This window comes from Lutjanus erythropterus, chromosome 13 (genome assembly GCF_056507025.1).
Source record: "Lutjanus erythropterus isolate fLutEry1 chromosome 13, fLutEry1.hap2, whole genome shotgun sequence".
In the NCBI taxonomy this organism is placed as follows: domain Eukaryota; kingdom Metazoa; phylum Chordata; class Actinopteri; order Lutjaniformes; family Lutjanidae; genus Lutjanus; species Lutjanus erythropterus.
In genome coordinates, this window is record NC_139329.1 from 26,563,136 (window position 1) to 26,586,891 (window position 23,756).

Genomic DNA, 23,756 nt, shown 5'->3' on the forward strand with positions numbered 1-23,756 from the left:
TGTCAGCTGTGTGTGAAACATGCTGAGGAAAATGATCAAACTTGTATTTCTAACTAGTCCGACGGAAACACAGAAGCTTATAATATACGACGTGTTTGAATTAGGGATCAACTGGTTATTGACCTGTCCGTTAATTGGCTCTGATTTTCAGCATTTTTCCGATGATTAGAATTATTATTTTTTTTTTATACGATTGCTGAGACATTTTGCTAGATTCTAATTAATGATGCATTAATGTGTTCAACACTTTAATGTTGCAGCTGTGGGGCTCATTTTAATTACTGTATATAAGCCTACTGCTGGGTAGCTTAAGCTACAATAATACATAATAGTGACTAAAGTTATCAAATAAATTTAGTGGAGTAAAAAAGTACAATATTTTGCTTTCAAATTTAGGTGGAATAGAAAGATAAAGCAGCAGAAAATGGAAATTCTCAAGTTAAGTACAAGTGCTTGAGTGAATGTCCACCACTGGTTAGTCTAAATTTTGATACTTTTCATTTTACTGCATATATTTATAACACGTAAATAGAGCAAAATATATGTATATATTAATTGGTATAATTGGTTGATCCTAAGTTTTGATTAAGTCTAATTGTTTGTTTGAATCAGAATAATTTGCACAACTCTTCTCCAGTACACTACTTGAGAAGATTTAGGAAAAGGTCATGGTTTGGGTTGAAATGTGTACGTTAATCCAGGAAGTTACGTTAGGGGTCGTATGATGCGTTAAAGCGAGTGTGTCTTGTAGTCTTAGTCGTCATAGATAGACAGTTCTCAAAAGGTTTTGCTGTTTTACCTTCATTTGAGGGGTGTGAGTATGTTTTTTTATATACAGTTCATTGATCATAATATGACTTATAGATCACCAGTGATTACATCTAAGTATCTAATTAAAAACATTTACAATGCTTTTTTACAAAATACCATTTTTACTTTTAGAAGACACAGTTTGTAATTCACAAGAGACAATCATCTTTTCAGAATATTTTTTAAAGCAAATGAATCCTTTCATATAACCCATCTGTGGATAAAAAGGTTTATTTAATTTTCCAACACAAAGTGACAAATTCTGCAGGCCAGTATTTCAATCTCATTTTTCTATGTTTATTACAGTACACTCAAATGACTCTTAATATTTATTATTATTATTTACAGTGTATTTAACCTCATTAATTTCAAAAATAGCCTACAGTTGACATCCATCCCTTAATTAAATTTCCCATTGTCCCCAGTACAGTCAGTAAGCATTCCTAACCAATGAATGTTTCTGAGTTTTCTAATTGTAACTGCTATGGTGCTCTTTGTGTAGAAGTCAGGGGGAACAGAGGAAATGAAAAGCGACATTTTGAGAACAGCCACGTTAACGTGGTCACAAGCGATGAAAAAGGCCAGTCTTTGTGTGTTTGACTGGTCGGAGCCACGTGTTTAGATGTCTGCCGGAGGGGTCCTTTATGTTCTATGGATTGTTTACAAAAGGTCGCCTGCATGGCAGTGGCAGGTGGTCCAGCTCAACAAGAGGTGTGTTTCCAGTCCAATAGGGACGGGGGTATCCGACTGACACAGACTGTAAATAAGACATCCTGTGAGTATCCGTGCTGTGGCCTAAGACCGTCTCAGGTGGCCACGAGGAATCTTGACTCTGCACAGAAACACTGAGCCGACTTTCAGAATCCCAGCACCTCAAAGCTGGCATCGCGTCTCCCTCCTTAGCAGTTGCCTAAAGTGTATAATTAGCATCTGCTATTTTAGAAACAGGCGTCCCCGTCTCAACACCCCGCTATCTTACACTTCTCTCTATTTACCCTGGAAATATTTTTGGAGAAGGCATGCGAAGTTATTTGGTAACACTTCACTTTAATAGGACTTTGGTGAACATTCATTGGCATATTCAAACATGCAGATGCACTTTGCGTATTTGACATTCAGTAACTAACATGAGATAGTTTTACTAAAATAAATCCAGGCTCTGTTTATAAAGCAGTATGTGGTTCATTGGAGCTTAGCGTCCCTTCTACATTTCATGAAACGGCCCCTTCTGAGACTTTGTTGCATCACTTCTGTTATACTTTCAGTGTCATGGCCTGAAAACTATGTCCTTGCCAGTGTTGTGAGTTTTATTTTAGAACTACTTTGTGGCTCAACTTCACACACACTTCACACTCTTAGTGTCGTCCTCACATGCATTTCATGTGTCTCACAGTACAGTAGATCCCTGTTGGATTTGTCATTTATTTACAGTAAACTTCAGCAAATTCCATACTGTGTAAACAGTAGTATATGGTTTTACTGGGAATATAAGATAAAGTTCTAGTTTAAAGCTTTAATCAGATTGTTCTGTGCGATGTTACAGATTAACTTGGAAAATGAAAAGAATGTTTCTTTCGCAAAAGTGAGCAAATAAAACATCATGCTCAAAACTGAAGGTACACGAGGAGGGCATGTTCTCACATTTTTCTCATTTGAACAATGGCACATAATGTTACATTTGATCTACCTACAAGGTAGCGATGGTTAAAGCCTGAAATCAACGCTGCTGTAGCGGCCTTGCAGCATACAGTAGGTGTATTAGTAGAGTTATTACAGAGAAGGCTGGACTGGAACCGTTTACTGATTTGGTTCTCCTCAAGCAGCTCAGAAACATAGTTAACAATCATATAAAAAAGGGAAACTAAGGGAAATGTCTGTTAAAGACACTTTTATTGAATCTATTCATCTCTATTTATGACATGAGAATGTATTTATGGTTTCTCACGGTTTTAGAATTATTAGATATTATTGTCACAAAATGTCCAAACCTCATGGTGAAATGCAAAAAAGCCACAAAAAGTGTTTGAAATAAAATAAAACGCATCACAAATCACACCTGCCACAGGCTTTACTGTATGTAGCGTTGCCAGCAACATATTTAAATATTGTAAAAAAAAAAAAATCTGACATCTAGTTCATTGTTATGCTTTGGCAGTCAGCCAGTTTCATCCAGGAAAAGGTAGGAGTACAAAAAGGATGGATACAATATTGGACTTGGGCAGTATTCTTTCCTAGCGATTGTACTTTTATTTCTTGTATTTTTTTATATTGACTGCAAGCCAAGCCAAGTTGGATATCACATTTAAAGTTTTACAGTTTGATTATATACTTAAAATGTTTGTGTCAAAAGCAAAGATTTCAATTTCTCACTGATTCTAAATACACAGAAAGCAGTTAATTGATGGCTGTGATTTAGGACCATAGATTTTGTTTTATTCTCTGGTAGCTTGAAGTTACTGGTAATTACAATCATTAAAGACCGTCTTTATACGGGTGCAAGCAGCTGGCTGAGAGGCAAACATCTGCAGTCCATAACAAGGCAACCAACTCCCAGGAGAGCTAAGAAAAAGAAAAAAAAGGCTCCAAGAAAGCAATGTTCAATGTGATTAGGACTTTGTCTCATTGAGTTTCTGCTCACACTCTAAATTCATCCACGCCACACTACATTGCAATAATGTGTTTTTTCTTAATCAGTGGCTTTTGCACGAGGTGGCTGTGATTTCCCCAAAGCAGACAATCTTGTGACCAGAAAATCACAAGACACCTTTGAATTTTTTTTTGCTTTGTTTTTTTAACACCAGATATTAATGTGAAGGGAGAGATGAAGCCTAAAACTTCTTATTGGTTACCTCTACCAAAACCATCAAAAAACAATTTTACACTGTTAAAAATGTCATATGAGGATACTTTGGGCCTTATTACAGAAAAAAAAAGTTCCTTAATGCTCCTCCTATCCCAAGTTTCAAAGACAGGGAAATTCCTTTAGCAGAAGCAATTCCTCAGTTCATGGCTGTGTCCAGTCTCAGACCTCATATCTTAGAAATCCAAACTAGATCTGTAAACTCAATTCTTCAGTTGGCACTCGTCCTGTCATGCCTGTCTCTGTGTTTAGGATGCACATGAGACTGCCTGTATCCTTGACAATGGCTGTCTCACTTCACTTGTCACTGCCCAGCTTGCTATAAAGGACAAGAAAAGACGGGCATTCAGTTTTAGCTGCAATGAGTCGCAGACGTGAATCGAAGAGTTTTCTTTACAATTATTATCCCTTAGGTTCAAAATAAAATAAAGATTTGAACAGAAGTAGCATGTTGCATGTTGATATGTAATGCATGGACATTTAAAACATCATCATATAGTTTGAGTAAAGTTTCAGTCATAATATTTTAACTTTAATGTTGTTCCCATCTTCACTGTCTTTGCCATACAGACCTAAAAACAGCAACAACTAACTTAATACAAATTACATGGTCCAAAATGATATGCAATACTTAAATTATTTAAAAAAAAGTTATCAACCAAACATTTATTCTCATCCACCATATTTCTGCATATATAATACCAGCAGACAATAATTCAGTTGTTGTTCCGGCTCACGGGGGCGTTCACATGAATTTTCCCAGTCAGGAAATAATTTTTTCCCATTACTTCAACTCCACACGAACACATTATTAATCCACTCTCTGTCTTTTAATGTCCCAAGTAAGAGTTGTTGAAAATTTCATTAAAAAAAACATCTTTGGATTGCTCTACAGATGTTACCAATATTTCTAATCTTAAACTTAAGTGCCTGTTGTTCTTTTTGTTTCATTTTTTTTTGTATGTTTCAACATATATTTCGGTATCTTTCTGTAAAAAAAAAACAAACAACAGTTATAAAGTTGTTTCCGTCGGCGAGATGAGAAAAGTAGCAAAGTAACAGACATAAATGTTGATAAGCAATGTTGATTGAGAATTTAGGGTTTCCTAACCTAAAGTAGGATGAAGTAGGATAAAACAGGAGTAGAAGTTAGTTAGGATTTGCTTCAGTAATATGAAATTGGGAAAGATTCAATCTTCCTAATCTTTCTATCTTAACCTTTGACTTAGCATTTCTGTAATATGGCCCCAGTTCTGTAAGTTCCTATCCTACAGTAAGGTAGGTTTTGTTCCTAAATTCTGTTTCTGTAATACCAAAAATCCTAAATGTCATCCTAAACTGAGATTAGATAAGATTTTAAACATAGGGAGTTTCTGTAATTAGGGCTTTGGTCTTAATTGCTTCTCTGCCCTCTGCAGTAATTTCATAATTACACTGTGTAACTTATTCTCTAACATGTAATAATAGTTCCCCTTCTCCTTAAAAATATGAGCAATGGTGATTTAAGTCAAAAATGAGTCAAGATCATCCTGTAGAAGTGCACCTCCCTGCTCCTCCCTCCCTCCCTCCCTCCCTTTCTGTGTCATTGTGTGATGGGAGGAGCTCTAGTGTGTTGAGCGGTTGGAGGCAGGCTGTAGTACGACTCAGTGTCAGGGAGAGGGAGAGTGTGGACCTGCGGACTCAGAGCTGTCATCTGCCAGACATTTAAACTCTTGTTGTTTCTGTGGATTTTGTTCTGACGCTTCCTGGTGGAGGAATCAATCTGTCTGCGTCACCTAACGGAAACTTCTTTTAGAACTGAAGGACGTTTGTGTTTCTCAGCTGAGTGGGAGAAGAACGTAAGTATTGCTGATAAATAGACTACCCTTGTGTTCATTAACTGTGTGGCGCCCTGGCTTCATGAATCATTGATGTGAGTACGCTGCAGCTCTGGTTACCTATTGAATTGATGCTGGGGAACCTGTCATTTTCCTGTTAGAGAATTATAAACTTCTTGTGAGTCTGCGTGGGGTTTGTTGTTAGTTTCTCTCTTTAAAGGGATAAGTGGGTGTGAGCTGACACACAACAGCCCTCCACCCTCCTCAGTTGCTCTTTATCGCAAGGTGATAGCAGGGCAAGGGGGTCATTAAAGACCCAGTCTGAGTGCATGTTGTGCTTGTATTTGTGGGTGTATGTGAAGGAGCTGTACCCTTGCATTAAGAGATGTTGGTCTTGGACTTATTTTCTTTGGAAACACAGCTATTTACCTGGGTGTGTTCGTGTTTTAAAGCCTGCTGGCTTGTCTACGAGTGTCTCTAGTAATACAGAAAATACACAGAGGATGGCTCTGAGGCATCAGATACACTCAGAAATAAAAGTGCTAACTAGAACTATATAGGGTTCTTTGGACTGTCCTGGCAGAAGAACCTTTTTAGGTTCCTGGTAAAACATTTTACAGAGGTTTCACAAATTTAATCCCATAGATTGTATATCGTGGCCATCCATCATTTTAACAATCTTTTTATTTATTTATTTATTTTCTATTCTGTTGTAATTATCATTGTTTAAATTGAGTAAACATCTGGTAACACTCAAGCCCTCAACAATCCCAGAGCTTGGACTGTTGAAAACTTTTTCTTCCAAAAGGGGCTCTTTGGATGAATAGGGTTCTTAATGGAAGAACCCTGGACAGACCCTTTAAAAAAAAAAAAAGAAGAAGCAAATGGTTTGGGGTAGAACCTCAGCCTATCATGAAGAACCTTTTTGGAAACCTTATTTTTAAGAGTGCAGGAGTTAGTGAATGTGGCAGTCAGTGCAGACACACACACATCACCTGGAAACTTTATGTGAACCCAGAGGAGTGCGGAAAGGCTGATGGACGAGAGCAAGAACATAAACATCAACACAAAGTCTTAATTGACATAGTTAGGAAAAAGCACAGTCAAACTGATGAGGAGTTTTTTGTGTGACACTGGTTAGGGGATCATGGTGTGATGCTGGCAGCTACGAGACAGAAGCATCAGGTGTTATTGTGTGAAATTCAAATCTCTCGCCCACACGCTGCTGGCAGCACAATTAAGACTAATGCCAAATTGTCAGCTGTGTGGGTGGTAGTTAATGGATAGAAACCGTAAATGGAAAAGTTTGTCAAAAGTCAATGAGGAGGTCAAGCTAAGATTTTTATTTACTCTTCTTGCTTACTTTTGAGTGTGCACTGCCAAGCACCACTTACTTGAAAAGCTCTCAAGCTCCCTCTCCTGTGTCATTAGAGTTTGACAAAGCAAACTGTTTTGGTCAAGAAAGAAGAGAATATGTGTTATTTTCCACCATTAGAGTGAGCGTAGTGTTTACCATTTGCTTTTTTTATATTTAAAGATCCCTGTCATACATGTTTTAAGACATGAAGTATACAACTGTTTCTTGGAATAATAATCTGTGTCTGTCTGATTATGTGTTTTTTTTAAATCTTGCATTGCATTTACAACTTCTCCTCCATTGGAAAAAATAAGAATCTATAGATATGCAAATCAAAGATTAACCACTAGACTAGTTGTATGTGGGCTGAAGAATTTAACTTTCCACATCATACTTGTAAAAGTTAAATACTGGTACACTGGCTGCGAAACCTTTAAGTGATGTCACAAAATGAAGTGTGCATACACGCCTTAAACTCAGCTTTAAAGTTAGTACAGAGATACTTTTCCCCTTCATCTTATTAAATTTGAAAACAGCCTTTTAGTGGCAAACTTTGTACATATATCAGTCTGCACAGGCAAAGCACTTTTTGGGTTAGAGGGGGTTCCTCTCCAAAAAACTGCACGGGAAAACTTCATATTCCTCTGAGAAACCAGTCCAATTGAGTCTGCCTGGCATGTACTTACAGGGCAGCTGGACACGAGAGATAACCATCCCAACCAAGCTTTCACAGAAGCTACGTTTCCATCCAAATGTAGCCCAAATTTTAATTTAATTTTGAGAAAATCTGCAAAAAAGGAAATTCAAATTAATGTGTGCTTCCATTCACTACTGTTATGCAAATGTTAAGAATTGGTTTGTCGAGATAAACGTCTGCTGGGACTGATTTTCCAGCCGTATGTCATTAAACCATTGCAGAGGAGGTGCAACAAGATGACGCAATTAAATGAAAGTCCATCAACATATATATGTAGGTTCTACATTGATCGTTTTGGTCCGTGGCTACGATACATTAAGGCCCATGGTTCATATACATTGTGGTTTATTCTCTCCCCCAAGTCTGTTCCATTGCAGTTTGTCACATTTTGGTGCAATAAACCAACTTTTCCACCTCAGCCAAACCTTTTCATGCTATTTTGAGGTATTTCTGAATTTTTGGCATTCCCTCTCAGCTTTTACACGTGCAAACTGAAGATGTGCATAAAATGAAACATAAAATGGAAAATCCACCTACTGACAGGGATCCCTCAGATGATGAACAAGCACCCAACAGAGCTGGAATAAATAGGAGCTTTCATGAATTTTTGAGAATGGTTAATTATTCCACAAGAGGGTGGAATACAATCAACCGCGCCATCTCATGTGTGACAGAGAGAGTTTTTGTTTTATGGCCTCGTATATGGAGATTCATCTGTCTGCTGCAGGAGAAAAGCCTGTCTGTGCTGACCTTGGCCTGCTGTTTTCTTTTGGGTTGATCCACAAAGAAAACAGCTGGCAGTTGCATTCTGGATACCGGCGGCCTTGACAATGAACTGCCTGTATGATGCTGTCAGAAAAGCTTTGGCTCGTTGGTAAAGCATGGTGCCTGTAATATCAATAACTCAAATCCAGGCTTCTTCACAAAATATAGTTCATGACATGGTGATAGTTACTCGCAGCGAGAAACATCAGTGTTGCAGAGTTTAACTGGAACACTGAAACATTCCTTTGCGGAGTGAAAAACTATGTGATGCAGCGCTGTTCTACATCAAGTCTGCTGAAAGGAGAAGAAGCAAAGGGATAAAATTATGCTTCTAGTGTTGAGAAGCTGCTCAAAGCAGTGAGCAACCTGTTGCAGATTACTAAATCTGTTCAGAAGAGAAAAGACAAAGAAGAAATAAATCTTACTGCATCGTACTGTTTTATCACAGCTTAATCCCCCATGCTGGCCCCATATGCACATGTTTCCGTTTTGTCAGCATATCCCAAGGGCATTTTCTCAGCATTAGGCTACTCTGATCCATCTCCTTCATCTGTTTATATAGTCAGGTTCACACTCTGCCTATCATTGTGTGTGTGTGTGTGTGTGTGTGAGAGAGAGAGAGAGAGAGTGAGAGAGAATTTTTTTTTATTCTCTTTTATGTTTTATATCTCCATATGGTACGGTGTCACAAATGTTAGTTTGGATTTCACGCCAAATAACACAAGTTTAAACAAGTGTGTGTGCAATTACAGGCTATAATTTACGTGACAAGCACAGAGCTCTGAATTGGATCGTAGTTTGGATAATTTTTTTCATGAAATTCAAGGTATGTTTTTCAAGTTGAGCCAAAATATTGTGTGCTGCTGCCTTCTGAGACAACGTCGGTGCTTACTGCAGTGTCATAACATGGGCCAAATAAAAACAGCTAGTCCTAAAACATGGTGTTGTGGTGTCTCCTCTTATTACTCTGCAGAACATAAAAATGATACAGATATCGGTCCAGAGTGTTTGTACATCTGAAAAATGTGTAGAAGCCTGCACACCATTTTCAGTTGACATCACATTATTTCATTTGAAGAAAAGAAATCTTTTTTTTTTTTTTAAATGTGGCTTTAAATTGACTTTTTGGTGGCTTAAACATCCAGTATGCAAGATTTACAGGGCTTTATTTTCAGAATATGGCAGAACTGGAAGATAATATTCATATGTATGTTTTCATTAGTGTATAATTGTTGTGTTTTCTTTATCATAGAACAAGGTGTTAATATCTACAGAGGATGCAGGTCCTGTTCTGGAGGCTGCCATGTTGTACCACCATGTTTCTACAGTGGCACAGAACAGACAAACCAAACACTGGCTCTACTTTATTTACCGAGCTTAATTGATATTTCACCACCTGTACGTTAGGCTGAGTTGTGTCAGTTTAAACTTTGGGATTGGTCTGAATGACACTGACCTCAGGGTCTTGTCCGGGAGCTTTTCATCATATCACATGATTTCATCAACACTTTGCCCAGGTAGATGTTGAAATGTCCCTTTTTCTCTCTCTCTCTCTCTGGCCTAAAAGTTGAGATGCATAGTTCATTTGTGACCTTAGAAAGAGCAGTTGACAAAATGTCCTCAGCACAAAGTCTGCTTACTGCAGTAGCTGTTCTGGACTTTTCAATTATATCACATGATCTTAAGATCTTGTGATTTTATCTGACTTTGGTCCTGTTTGTTCTGACAAAAATGAGCGACAAAAGGGTTAATCGCTGAGGCAGAGGGAAGGGGTGGGCTGTGGAGTGGCCAGCCACTTGTAACCTAAAGGTTAAATACAGGCCTTCAGGGAGTCCTATTACTGTGTACTCACTGATGGGAACTCTGCAAACATGCATTCTGGGAGCACAGCGGGCTCCTCTGTTTATTCCCAGTCCAGCACTGTGCCACGATGTGGGAAATGACTGTGGACATGGAACATGGCCAGATCGCTGTGTTTGCTGCAGTGTCTCAGACTTGTACAGATCTGACTTTTAACCCGTATGAAACATGCACCAAAATGCGTCGTATGCGTATGAAGCGTTCTCTTCGTGACTTATTTTAACAGCACGCAAGCCTGTGAAACCATGTGGAGTATGTTTACACTTATGTCAGCATTTCTCACGTTCTGGTGAGAATCGCAAAATTGTCTTTTCAGGGTGTGTTTCCCTCACCCTTCACCTCGCACCTGTTCCTCGTGCATGTTACATGTTTAATAATAAAGTTCTATTTAAATCCTCGTAGTGTGTACATCTACATTCCTGACCCTGACACTGAGGTGTCACACACAGAAAACGTGAGACAGGTTGTTGTCAGACGCGTTCGTGTGGTTCCTGACGTGAGTAGTAGAGTAGGCCTGATTAATGGAATCAACCCCCAACCGAGGCTTGTTTAGCAGCCTGTCCCTCCCCCATCGCCGTGATTCGATATCTCTGAGCATTCCAGGTTGTGCCCTTTACTCTGCTAATGGTGCTACTGACCCTTTCAGACATTCCTGCCATACGTCTCTGATCACAGGAGTCTAATTGCCTCACTGTAAACAAGTTGTACTTGCTTTTAATATTAATGTACAGTAGCGTTCTTTACTGAGAAGTGGGTTAAAAAACAATATTTGATGCACATTACTGGTTTAAACACACACTTTTCACTCTACTGATTGACTTTAAAGTTGCTCTTGTGTAACCTTGGACACAAACGGCGCTGGATGGGTCACATGTTTCTCAGCAAGGCATCCTTGATGAAAATTGTGAATGAGAAATGTGCAAAGGCGGATGAGAGGGAGGAGGAGTGATGCTGGTATTTAGTCATTTCATGCTCTGCTAAGATCTGTAAACAGTGCAGGGGGAGGCGAGCATGCACCTTTTATCCCTCAAGAACGCTCCTCACTTTAATGGTCTGGAAGTATGTAATGCAACCTGCTCTGCTCTGAGATTTCTGCTATGTGTTTTCTTTTTCATTGATATGTTATACACCTCTTTCTCGCTGCAAAGTCAAAAGCTTTGCCCGATCGAACTTTTTTATGGTAATGCAGGAACTGACTGTAGTTAGCCAAATGTTTGGTGTACATTTCAGACTTAAAGGGATAGTTTGAATCATTTGAAGCGGGGTTATAAGAGGTACTTATCCATAGTCAGTGTATTACCTACAGGAGATGATGCCTCCAGTTTGGGGAAGCAGCAGGTGTAGGAAGCTAAACAATGTACTGCTGTATCAGCAGTAAAAATGTATTTCAGCCATCAGTTTAAGTGTACACTATATTTAGCATATATTCACTGCTTTTCCTTGCTGTTAGACTGCCTTTTCTGAATGAACACTGCTGTTACCAGGGCTCAGCCTTTTTTTTTTACTTGCCACAATACAATTTTTTATCGGTTATCAAATAACAACAAAGACTAAAGTGAATTTTCATGTTTAATCTAATCTATAAAATGTCAGAAAATGGTGAAGAAGCCATCTTCAAGTTCTTCAAAGTTCTAGATGATGTCTTGAAATGTCTCATTATGTTAGTCTAAAACCCAAAGATATTCAATTTAATATAATAATAATAATAAACTTAGAAAAGTAGAAAATCTCCATATTTGAGAGACTGAAAACAGTATTTTAAGCCATTTTTGCAATAGAAATTATAGTTTTTAAGTTTTTAAGGTTTTTGCAAAAGAAACAAAAGAGAGCATTAATGGTGGTTTCTTATCAAAAAAAGCATCAGCAAGGTAAAGCGGTGAAAATATTTTAAATATAGCATACACTTAAACTGATATTTCGTTTGTTGTAGATGATCTGTTTATTTTAAGTGGCCAAAATATGTTTTGTTGCTGAGTCTATCCACAGCAGCACATTGTGCAGCTTCTGTGCTGCTACTCCTCTCTGCTTCTCCAAACTGTGGGGATGCTGAAAATAATCTGAACTATCCCTTTAAGTAGCTGTCAAGTTGTTGAAGAGTGTTTTATTGTCTCTTTATGATGGCAGACTTTTCTTGTTAAGACAAGAGTAGTAGAGTTAAGCCATTTACAACAGCTATAAACACTTTTGCCTTCAGATATAATTGGGCGACACTACTTTGTTTCAAGCACACCCCGGCCTAGACAACTCACGGATTTGCACAGTAGCAAAAAGATACTGTTTTCTTTTAAAAATCTTGTACAGACTGATCTTTGACACAGTAACATAATCTATTTCCCTCAATGCTTTATGCCCCCAGTCCAAGAGATGGAAATAGAGATAGAGGAAGGGGGTTAAATGTAACAGAGACCACAGGACAGGAGCAGACTAAAAGCTTCCTGTGGCAGGACAGAGTGTAAGCCAGACCTGGCAGACAGGCTGGCAGGGCAGATGTTTTAGGTGAGAGGCACAGTAGATAGCACGGTCTGAATAATTCATCAGATTGGATTGAAGATGTGATATATTAAGACACGGCAGCACACAAGCCATCTTATGGCCTCTTTCAGCACTTTTTGTGCAGCATGAGTGGCTGCAGGGCTCAGATCCCCCTGCATCTCTGCTTTCTTTCTGGCAGTTATCCACCAGCGTCTGGGCAGTCGAGGAGACAGTTATAGATGTGCTGGCTCGGGGTCTAGCGAGGCCTCCAGACATCTGGAGGGGATGAAGCTGTTCAGAATGCAGGTGCAGTTTAAGCTCACAGAAACTAACACTGTTGATGCCCCCCCCCTCCCCAATATGACTTCTGCTATGGTCAATGGGTCTTACTGGTTTAAGTGACAGAGAGGGGATACATGCTTTCCAACAAGAGAGAATACATGTTATCTTGTCTGTCTGTACTTTGACAGGGAGTACGTGCAGTCTGAGTTCTGGCCTCTGCATTTTTCTGTTTCCCTTATGTTTAGTTTGTGATACAAGCAAAACGGGCCTATTTATTCAGTCCCCGCTGGTGTGTCAAATCACTGACCTTACATCTTATAGTTTATAAATAATGTGATGAATCACTTGACCGCCCCGTGGTAACGTCAGAGCAGAGCATGAGCTACAGGGCAGCCTTTGGGTTTTACTGGAATTGAGTTGCTTTGGGATACTTCAGAATCTAGATGTTGTTTTAAAACCTTTTCCGGCTTACAAGGAATACGTCAGATCTTTCTGGATAATAGATTGCTTTTTAAACTATATCTGAAACATATCCTGCCTGGTACCACTTTACAATAAGACAACCTTTTTTTAAGATTAATTTTTTTGCCCATTTTTGCCTTTGTTTGATAGAGATAGCTGGAGATAGACAGGAAAGGAGGGTAGAGAGAGAGAGAGGGGATGAGACGCAGCAAATGGGCTGCAGGTGGCAGTCGAACCGGCAGCCGCTGCAGAGGGATGATAGCCTCAGTACATGGGACGCACGCTCTACCAACTGAGCTACACGGCTGCCCCAAGAATGCCTTTATAAATGATTTATAGGCTTTAATCAGGTTATTAATTAGGTTGTAAGCACATTTTAAATCATTAATATGTTGTTACAACACATTAGATAAAAAGGGCACCTGTGACCTGTTGCTTGCCAAATAGTGAGCCCACATTTATCTGTACTGTTAAGCCTCAGATCTCATCACTTACTTTGTTTAGTTTAGCATTTATACCTGTCAACTTCATCAGACATTTGTTAATACGTTACTAGCATTTAACCACCATCAGCATATTTTCAAAGCCAAAAAGTTTCATTTGGCAAATTAACAAATCAGATTTCCAGATTCATACACTAAGGCTTTGGCAGTTTTTTTTTTTTTTACCTTGACATTTTGAGTATGCACCATTTTATAGTTTACAGTAAGACTCTCTATAGCCAGTTATAAATGGTAGTAAGTCATTAGTAAGATTAATTAGTAGTAAGCAGTAGTCTAACTTATAAGCCATTTGTAAATCATTTATAAGGGTAGTCTTATTGAAAAGTTGAACCCCTTTACCTCTAAGTTGTGAAAGTAGGTGAAAATGTCTGTGGATGTGCAGCACGGTCTGATATCACAGTGGAGAGAGGCTCAGCTTTCTAGTAACAGATCATTTCACCTCCATCTCTCCATGACATCAGCTCCCACCTACACGCATCCAGCTGTGGGGGCCTGGGCCCTGCACGGACGTGTCAGGACTCTGATTACATCTCAAACGCGCACTAGTGCGGGCTTCTCACTGCAAACAAAGAGGTACATGAACTTCAAGAGCCCTTTTGAAGTGCAAAACACCATTCGCTCTTAATAACTAACTTGTTAGAGCAATTTGGCATTATAAATGTCATGAACTGTGAGGTAACTTCTCCAGATTAGTAGTCTTAGTTGTTTTTATTTTTCTTGCTTAAATTGAACTAATTTATGCTTTCTGCACAGTGATTAACAAATCATGTGATATAGGATATCTGCCTGTATACCTGCAGCCAAGCTCACTGAACTCTGTCATCTGATAGGTTGCTAATCCCCTTATTATGCTTGTCTGGTTAAATAGAACAGTCAGTCAGCCATTAAATCATCTAGCCTAGGGATCAATGTGGGCCCCATAATTTTGCAGTGTGCTAAGCCGTGTACAGTGTGATTGAAAGGGAAAATGGAAAAGGGGCACAGGCAAAAATGTGAAGTATAAACATGATCTAAACTGAGCAGTGCTAGCTTGACAAATTTGCCCTTGAGTGACTGCATTAGCATGGTCTAAAGGGGTGATACTCTTGAGTGACAAGAGTTCATCTCCCTCATATGGTTTACCATATATACGCTGCCCTCGTAGGTCAAATTTGGTCGTCTAGGATGTTGGATGTCAATGATTGGAATTTACCCCAAATATCAGTGCGCTAAAGGATTCACAAGATGGCTTGGATGGCTGGGATACCAAGGCCTAAGTGCCTCCTGAAGACTTGGAGTGAGGAATGTGCAGCTCACTATTGATCTTTACTAAGTGAGGTCACTCCGTGTGGGGGGCGGCTGCCCCACTCTCAGACCCCACATAAAGAGGGCAGACTACCCCCACAAAGATATTTTAATGACAAATAAAGAGGTCAAATAAGGAGGATTTGACTTGTGCTCTATATCAAGTTTTAAGACAAGTTGAGGATTGTAGCCAGAGATGAAAAGCAGATGAACTAGTACAACCACGGGCTAAAAAAGTTAACTGTCTGAACTATATTTGTTGCCTCGGGATCAGTTGTTCATTTGTTTCTGATCTGTTTCATGAACTACAGTCAGACAGCTGGTCTTTACATTGTTATCAGACATTCCCCTTCCCTCCGTGTGTTCAAAGACCAGTGCATCACTCAAAAGACGTCTTTTATCTTACTGAGCATTATGTATAAAGGAAAAGACAACCGCCTTTAATGGCTTATTAAGAGTTCTTAATACCGCGATATGCAAATCATCAAACCAAGTTATAAACACATCTCAGCATTTGTTGATGTTTTTTTAAAAAATACAAACAAGGAATGCAGATTTGCTCCTTGTGGTCAGACAAAAACTTTTGCTCGAAATTGGGGCATCTTAAATAAAAATGATTGCACACAACTGGATTAGCCTCACAGGTGTCATTTAGTTGAGACAATAGATGACTGAGGAGTGAACATGAACCTGATTACACCTGCTTGGATGAGCACACCACTCCCTGGGCTGCCATTGATCCTTGCTTGTGTTCTTTGAAAGGGTAAAAAAAAAACATGACAGCTTCTCAGATATTTTAACAACTACCTGCCAAAATCGTTTTTTGAGTATATTATTCAAAATATTGTCCAATGATTGTGTTTCATTTGTTCATGTGTAGGGATTGGTACCAAAGCCTGGTATTAAAAAGGCCTAGGGACTCGGGACTAATTTTGAAGACTGTAGTATTACTAAGCTTCCACATACTGACTGATGCCTATGCAACATTTTAGATTTGTTTCCAGTGAGATATTAAGAATTTATGTAGTGCCTTTGCCTTTTTCAACAATACTGTATTTAACATATTCAATTCTAATTCTGTTCTCAGTTTATTCTTTTCTCAAATAACGCAATTTTTAAAAAGCTATTATTTAGTGATGGAAAATATCGGCCAAATAGTCAGTATCAGTAAGAGCAGTAGTATCGATGAAATCCTAATGATACACATCCTACACCTGGCTTAAATAGCTGTTCAGAAGGTGTAAGTGGTTTTAAGAGGCAGTAAAGCGGATCAGTATCATCTGAAACCACTCTCCATAGTTCTCAGCCGCCCAGCTTAATGGGGCGTTACGAGATCATTATTAGTACTGAAGCAGTTGGTTTGTTAATGTATTAATCCTTTGATAGAAAGTTGGTTCATCACATTTTGCAAGGACATCATTTACTAGTTTAGAATTGCATCATTCCTCTGAATATTAAAGGTTTCCTGCAGGGTTTTTGACCTCTAGTTGTGTTTTATGAGTAGTTTGCATTTTGTGTGTCTTGGATGATCATTGAGAATCATCCATAGTCTTGTGAGTGTGCACGCAGGTGACATAATACACATTCTTGACAATGGCGTCACACTCTTCCACTGATCTACAGGTTGCGGTGAGATATGTGGCAGTGCACCAGCAAAGGCAGGAAAGAGTATAGCTTGCTAGTTAACATGGATGTAATCAAAGCAGGTTTCAAGCGTTGAAGAATAATAATATTCTTTCCAAGTGTTTTATGAGGGAGGAAAGTAAGACCTCAAGGATACACACAGTGCAACTTTTATTTGTTTGCCACAAAACCTCGAGCAGCGAGTGACCGACTAGTCACAATGTGCTTCGTACACTCCAAAAACTCTTGAGTTGTATTCGAGGCGTGGCTGCGGTTTGTGCCGTTGATGGACACGCGGAGAAGTGGACGCTCTTGAGCCTTTTATCGGTACCACGCAGTGATGGATGTGTGCAGCTCTTTGCCCAATGGCCTATAGCCTGAGCTTCTGTCTAAGCCTCTAAGCTACTGGAATGCGTGCAGCTTCTTGCTGTGGACATCAAGGGAGAACAGCCACGCCGCTTTGTTTACAGCCTTTCATGGATGCCACACCAGCCTAATCAATTCAAAGAGGACAGATATTTCAATGCATTGTTGGTGATTGAATGGTCCATGACTTTACATGGGCAGCAAATATTAAGGCAGCACATTATACAACACATTTCTTTTTTTGTCAGTTGAACAGACCTCAGACTTTTTCAGCAAAATATAAAACTGTCTTTTCATTATTATTAATTATTTTAGATGATAAGAGTTATAGATTTGGGTTTGCTAAATTACAAAAAGGGGTGTGCATTTAAGTACATTCTAATTATATAATAATGTTAGAGTCTTTGCACATTAATCCATTAATATTTGTGTTTAAACAAGTACGTCTGCCTACTGTAGCTGTGTATGGCAGACTTATCTACTAGAACAAATCAAGTTAGTGAAGGTAAACAAGAACAAGTGAGATAAAGCACCTCAGGTCGATGTTGTGTTATCAGCACTTGCTCTATCAGGGTCAATATTTCACTCCAGTGAATGCAGACAGAATTATATGGCAAACAAGTGGAGACATTTAGAATCGGGGAGTGAGTGTTTCAACAGGCCTGACCTACTTTCAGCAGCCAGGGCTGAAGCAGCTCCTCACCTGTGTCTGGCAGACACCAGGACCCCTCATAAAAACAAAGACAGGCCCTCAATATCTTAAACAGTGCACTGAACAGTATTATTCTGCATTTTTTTTTATTTCTCTCATAAAACAGTCTCCGGTGATTTCTTTTTTTGCTTTTACTGGACTGGACTGCATATGGTCACACTTTTCTTTGGCCAGTCCAAACTGTTACACAACACACTATCAAGTGACTACTGTGTGTGACACCAAAACCTTTAGCTTAGTTTCAACTAATGCTCAGTAGCAGGACACCCAGACTGTATACAGTACGATTAAGATGTATGAGATAGTTATATAGTGTTATGAGTGGTTGTAGAGGTGTCTAACGTGTGACAATTGAGTAACATTAAACTATCCAAACACAATAATGTTTTTTTTCCCCCAGCATCATGGGCTAGCAGCTACTAAGCATGGTGGTACAACCTGGAAGAGGCCTAGCACTCTCTGTAAATATAAACGCCTTTTTCTAAGTTACACACAATACAATGATTTTCAGGTGATTATACACTAATGAAAACAGATGTATGGATATTATATGTTACTTCTGCCCCGTTTTGCCGATAAATCCTTGTAAAATTTTATACACTGGACCTTTAAAGGACAGTGTGAAGTCAGCAACCTATTATCCATTCTGAAAGCGTTTGCTCCATTTCTGTAATGGAAAAGAGAAATGGAAAAACTGTCACATACTGTACTGTAATTTCATTGCGAGATATTCATATGTGTATCTCATCATTGCCCATTGTGAATGCAGGGTAGCTTTCAGCGCAGGACTTTGACATTGGAAAACCCACAAAAATGTCACCCAGATAATAACACTGCAGCACGGGCGCACGCAAGATGGTAGAGAGTCAGAGAGACTCTGCTCAGCTCAGAGGTGATTTTTAATTTTCCAGCAGCAGCTGAGAGTGTGAGGAGATTTAACCTGCATCAGTATGCAGGTAACGTCAGATTTATCAGCACTCATGATGATGATTTCTTCTACATGTACTTGGAAGGAGATTAGCAAAAGAAACACATATACTTATGCCCAAACCATGCTAGGAATAACTGCAGCTGGAAGATGAAGCCGGAACTGTGTAACTATCAGTAAAAGATTGTTTTATTTCACTTCAAATACAGGTCCATAAGTATTTAAAGCTTCAAGGAATGGCATTATTCACAGAGCACTTGTGTTCGCTCTTTTATAAGCAATATTTATTACAGCACAAATATTTATTATAGTTTCAACATGGTGTAAACCATTGTGGTGAAAGCAGCAGCAGTGCCCTGTAGTTTTTACTCTTGCTTTGCTGCTCCAGAAAAAGCCAGGATATGCCATGTATCCCAGTAAAGAAGAAAGTTGCATGATGCACAGTTTTCTCGGCTGAACATTGATATCAGCTGATATTGGCAACAGTGTGATGATTTAGAATGATTTATTATTATAAATAATAATAATTATTATTATCATTATTATTATTGATTCCCTGGCAGAAAAGGGGAAAAATAATGAAAGTAACCACACACACAAAAAAAACATTGTTATCAGCATTTACTATCAACCCAGCAGATATGGCAGTAATTTATTAATCACTTGTAGGCCAAAAATGTATTGGCAAATTGGTATTAGTGTCTGGAAGATGTATGAAATGACAAAACTTTGGATATTCACAAAAATGTAGGTGTTCCTTTCCTCAGCTAAGGGTGTGACAACATTAAAACAGACCATAGAAAAGAAATAGGCCATTTCAGCAAGATCAGCAGGGCAGGCTGCTTCCTAAAAGTGGATCAGCTTACACTGGATTGTTGAAACAGTGAAAAGAGTGCAGATTGAGAAAGAAATTATACAATTTTCTGCCAATTTCTGCTCAAACCCTCAGTATTTACCATGTCTGAAGGGTTTATTAATGACAACACGTGAATAGTTTTAATCCAGGTTTATGCCCCGTCTGATGTGTTTTGACAGGGAGATTTGGCTCGAGTGCCTGGAATAAAAGGGCACAAAGCCAAGAGAGGCAAATGACTCACACAGTAGTAAGGAACTCATTGAATCTAGTATTTGTCTGGTGAGATTAGTTACTGTTAGGTGATTTCCATCTCTATGCAAGAACCAATCAATGTATTTGCATTTGATGAGGTGACTAGAAATACTTACTATCACTGTCAGAGAGGAAAAAATGGTGTCTTTGCTTTATCATTTGCTTGTCTTTGGTCCTTTCCCCCTCTAAGTATTAATGCCCTTTTCTGTCTGTCTCGGAGCCCCTGCTGCTCTTCTTTCACCCACTTCGGCCTTGATAGTGATAGCAGGCCCTGCTCTGCTACTTTACATTTCATCAGCAAGCTGCTTCTGCTGGCTCCACATCTGTTATGGAAATTTGCGCAGAGGGGAAATGGAATATCATTTCAAATATTTTCACTTCTGAAAACCGGGTTGATTTAGGCTCTTGTAAAGGTTTCAAAGACAGAGGTGATGAAATATGCTCATCCACTTTCACGGCCATATATTACCGTAATCTATCAATACATTCTTAGTGCCTGATAGCTTCAAATTTGGGCTGTTTTAAGAAGTCGGCGCTTGTGATAAAACTCACCACCTCTGACCGTGTGTTACAAGCCCCGGAGGAGAAGCAAGCTTGATGAATTTAACTCCCCTGAACCTTAAGTTCAAAATGTCCCCTATCTCTGTTCAATAGTTTAATAAGATTTTAATTAGGCAATTAAAAGTCGTTGGAATAGCATATGGTCATAATTACTGCTGTATGGTTCACTCAGGGATGAATGAGCCATTAATTACTCTTAGTTGGGTCTGGGGATTGGGCTTAAAAAGGGTCGAGCAGGAAAGAGAGGGTATTTCTTTAGCCTCTACGGTCACCTAATCGGAAATACTGACTTCTGAATTTCTGTTAACTGGGGAACTGGATTGGGTTGCACCAGCTCCTCATGAATCCATTTCTAAGTTTGTGCGTAAAGTCCTTCCAAAGTTTTTAGGAGCTACTAGCTTGTTTAAGCTATTAATTTACTTTAACAGGTTTCACCATTAAAATGTAAGAAATGTTTAGTAAAGACTTAAAGTTGGGATAGATAATTCTGGAGAAAGATAGTTGATTGTTGAGTCTAACTCACAGGCTGTCAAGTACCAACAGTTTGGGCTGGAAAATGGCTTTGATTGGTTGTTATTTTTTTCAGGCTCAGTGGATACTTGCAACCTGATTTTTTCACATATATCTGTCTCGTGTACTGTTGTCAAGATATAGTGACAGTTTCAGCAAATTATAATTTTTTTTTAATAAAAGTTGCCTACTAAACCTTTAACTTGGGCACAGATCCTTGTTGAAATGAAGGGGATATGTCCACTCCAACTTCTAAAAAACACTCCAAATAAATTATTTATTGAAATAAATGATGTAATTGAAAATATACAGTTAATAGAGGTGGACACACATACACACACATACATATAGTTTAGGTCTGTAGCAAACACTTCATAACAGTTTCGTTAATAATGTCACTAGTAAATGACGTGTGCCGATTGTACCTATAGATCAAAGCAAATTATAAAAGTGGGTTTTTGATGGTGTTACTAAAGTTTTTACTGTGAATAAATGTGGCCCTATATAAAACACCTGATTTTAGAATGGAGTTTGGTTTAACCCTCTGCCCACTGGGAGCAGAGGGTGTTTTAACGTGAATAATTCACATAAATTAATCTGACCTATGTTCTAATAATGAATCTTTAAACAGCATAATGTGCTAAAACCAAGCTGTTTTCTACTTCTCTTGGGTCCTAGTAAAAGTTCACGAGACAGCTCATCTGCTCTGCATCGCCCACCACCCCTCTTTGAGCAGGAATGACCAGGGCAGAATTTCACCACTGCCCCCCACATTGAAATGAGATCTGTACCCTTGTCTTTAAGTAATGTGTAAATCGATTTCAAGGAAATGCATGACCAATCAAAAACAATCAACTATATTAAGAGGAAGTCATGGTTTTTACAATTCAATTCAATTTATACCTCCAAATAAAAATAGATATTATCTCAGGGCACTTTACATATAGAACAGGTCTGGACAATTCCCACCAAGATTACTGTTGCTTTTTCAATTTGTACCTGCACGCATGGAGAAATTGATTAAGTTTAAACCTTAGATTGAGAGACAAATATCTTATTCTGTTTATGTAGTTGATCTGGTGTTTTAATCTAATGTTATTGGCCTGGTTTGCAACAGTACTAAAAACAGTTTTAGCATTGGTTTTGTCAGTTTACTTAACGAACAGTTACTCCTGGAATTACTGGTTGTAAAAACTGAGTAACAACTCATCTCCAGGTACAAACTAGTGTGTCTGTTAACTTCAGTGATGCTTATGAGACTTATGTCGCAACAAGGCAAAGTTTGGACATCTAAACAGGTTATGCAAACAGGATTGAGTAAATTAGTTATGGTAAAGGAGGTAATGTGAGAATACCTTGGAATTTCTGATCACCGTGACCTGATACCTGAGCTCCGTGACGGAAGTGCTGTAACATCTTACTCATAGATCGGTATCTTTAGATCTGGATGAGTAGTTACGAAATTTCCTGAGAGGCAGTAGGACCAGTGCAGAACTGTGTCAACGCTGTTACTCCCACACCAGCTCGCCCGGTGAATCAGCCACTCAGTGACCATATGTGCAGGCGTGTTCCTCCATTAAAGCCTCTCCTGACAGATGATGTCCTCCACGTTTCACATCTGCTCCTTCACACATCTGAGAGTTTTTCAGCAGCATGCAGGTGTCAGAGAGGGCCAGAGGGGAAACGCTGATCACAGGTTGAAGGCCACATCTGGGAGCATGTGACCTGGGCTGTCTGAGGGCTGTGTGACGTAGGTGGCCAGCGTGTGTGTATATATGTGTGTGTGCAGGTGGCTTCCTGAGATGACAGACGTGCCAAGAGGTCGTATTTTTCAGTCAACACTTTTCCAGTCAACAGGCTGTGTGTGGAATCCAGGGAGCCTTGACCCCTCCCACTCTACTCGGATGGCAAATGCTAATGGTGCTGCCACCTGTTTCGGCAGTATACGCACTGCTGCTATTTATAATACGGTCTTATAAGTAGTGCTGTCATTGGACAGTCTTTGCTATTCAGTGATATATAATAATAGTTTTACTGCAGAGCAGGAGCTGTATTACAGTAAATGACTGGTAGGAAGTGCTGGGAATTTCCTCTGTTTGGTTAAATATAAACCATATTTCCTCTTTTTTTTATGTACATTCTACCCTGAGTAAATTTTGACAGTGCAATATAATGTCCAAAGGTTTATTCTAGTTTATGACATGCTCATAACTTTTTATGACTGTTTTAAATAATAAATTTCACTACAGGTTGAAGTTATTCTGTAAGCTTTCAGTTTCCCATTGACAGAGTTGCATATTACTTGAGTTTTAGTCTCATTATAGCCACATGTCTTAATGAATCAATTCTTTCATTGTGTGGAACAAACTCCCAGACTCCCAGCAGAGCTTCTTCCTGCTTCATTTAATGGTCTCTTCCCCTCCACAGCTAATTATTCTCACTTCATGGACTGTCAGAATTATTGCTATTACTTATATGGATGACAGGCTGGTGAGCAAATACTTATGTACCATCAGTCAAATAGTGACATCTCTGTGTGCCACTTATTTCCCACCAGAAAGCATAAGATATTTCAATTGCCGTTCGGGGTGTCCCCCTCACTTTTCAGAATCCTAATTTGTCACCTCCACTTACACTTACTGTCCAGGCGTCATGATCCAGGTGGATGAGCTCTGAGCTGATAAAAATGCTGATACATTCTTCTCGGTTGCCTTCAATTGTCGTTTCCTGTTGAACTTTTTTTTTGCCTCAGGTTTTGCCTGACATGAAGGCTGCACTA

The 23,756-nt window shown here is 39.0% G+C and overlaps 1 protein-coding gene across 1 annotated transcript in view; it reads left to right on the forward strand.

Moving 5' to 3' along the window:
• Positions 1-5,324: 5,324 nt before the first annotated feature.
• sema4ba (sema domain, immunoglobulin domain (Ig), transmembrane domain (TM) and short cytoplasmic domain, (semaphorin) 4Ba) overlaps positions 5,325-23,756 on the forward strand; it is a 49,885-nt gene continuing 31,453 nt past the window's right edge. Inside the window, exon 1 of the mRNA XM_084734984.1 lies at positions 5,325-5,508. The gene's annotated coding sequence lies outside the window, so the exon portion shown is untranslated. The remainder of the gene's footprint in view (positions 5,509-23,756) is intronic.